Raw genomic sequence first — 1,701 nt, 5'->3', positions numbered from 1 at the left:
ACACCAATACACACACTACATATCTGGTGTTTATCCATGAATGATGATTGCTAGTTGTTAAAGAGACATGACACCCACACTTTTTCTTTCATGATTTAGAAAGAGAATGCAATTTTAAACATCTTTCTAATTTACTTATATTATCTAATTTGTTTTATTCTCTTGATATTATTTGCTGAAAAGCATATCTAGATATGCTCAGGAGCTGCTGATTGGTTGCTGCACATAGAAGCCTCTTGTGATTGGCTCACTATGTGCATTGCTTTTTCTTCAACTAAGGATATCTAAAAAATTTAGCAAAATAAATAATAGAAGTAAATTGTAATGTTGTTTAAATTTCTATTCTCTATCTGAATCATGAAAGAAGGATTTGGGGTTTAGTGGCCCTTTAAGTGCTATTTATGTACACTCTTGTGTTAGTGTGGCAGTCACACTACTACCTCCCCTGTGAGCATGTCTGCTAATAAAATGGTAAAATGCATTTTAATTAAATATATATGTGTATATATATATAATTTTAATAAAGTTGATTTTTTTTATCAGTTTTATTTTAAAGAGAAATAATACTCATATGCTAAATTACTTGAAAGTGATGCAGCATAACTATAAAAAGCTGACAAGAAAATATCACCTGAACATCTCTAAGTACAAAAAGGAAGATATTTTACCTCAATATGTATTCAGCTTACAAGAGTAAGTGTTCTGGTAAAAGTTATACTTCAGCTACTGTCCAGCTTCTAGTTTAAAAAATAAAAAATAAAAAATAAATAGCCAATCACCATTAGCAGTGCAGAAGTCATACTATACTTTGCTTTGATCTCATGAGATTTCACTGAAGTGTCATGAGATTTCATAATTAACTTCCTTAAAGGGACATTCCGGTCAAAATTTAAATGTACATAGATGAATTACATCTCTGAATAGAAACATATTTGCAATATACATGTATTAGCAAAAATACTTCTAGTATCAGTTATCACTGTTTTAGGGTTAGCACTTTTCTCTGCACATGCATGTGAATCATAGCTAGATATTCTCAGTGCACCAGAATTTGAAAGGGCCAATCTAATCGTTTTTCATGAAAGGGTTAATGAATAGTTTATGATGGGCATAACATTTTTCAAATATATACTCATTAAATGTATAATGTTATTAGAAAGATATGTTTATTACAAAGTTATGTCCCTTCCACTGCCCATAGAAATTACAGATTCAGGTCCCAATTATCACCCCGGTCGTACGACTGAAATGGGTGTCAGAGCCTGCGTATTAGTGACAGCATCTAGCTACGCACAGCTTCTGCAAACAAGTGCCGGCTGCTAGCTGTCAATCAAGACCCTATCTGGCCCCACAGTGCTTGCTCATGAACAATTCGCTTGACAGTGGTTGCTATAGCAACATTTAAAGGGTTCTGTATAGGTGATAGGATCGTATACATCAGCCCTGCTAGTTGTCAGTTGGGGGTATGGCTTTCTATTTTTATTGCGCTATAGCGTGCACGCTCCCATGCAAACCTATCTTGATTGGACATGCGGTAGGAAAAACAATGCCCATTTCTGGGGCGTTTCGAAATACCTCTTTGTGAGACTATTTTAGCAACTTTGCAGCAAGAATTTTTATATAAAAAATAATCCTTTAAAAATTTTAAAAATACAGTTTTATTGGGAAAACAGTATATTAAAACAGTATAGCAAAATTGTG

Source organism: Bombina bombina, chromosome 5, assembly GCF_027579735.1.
Source record: "Bombina bombina isolate aBomBom1 chromosome 5, aBomBom1.pri, whole genome shotgun sequence".
Lineage (NCBI taxonomy): Eukaryota > Metazoa > Chordata > Amphibia > Anura > Bombinatoridae > Bombina > Bombina bombina.
This window is presented reverse-complemented; position numbering follows the sequence as displayed.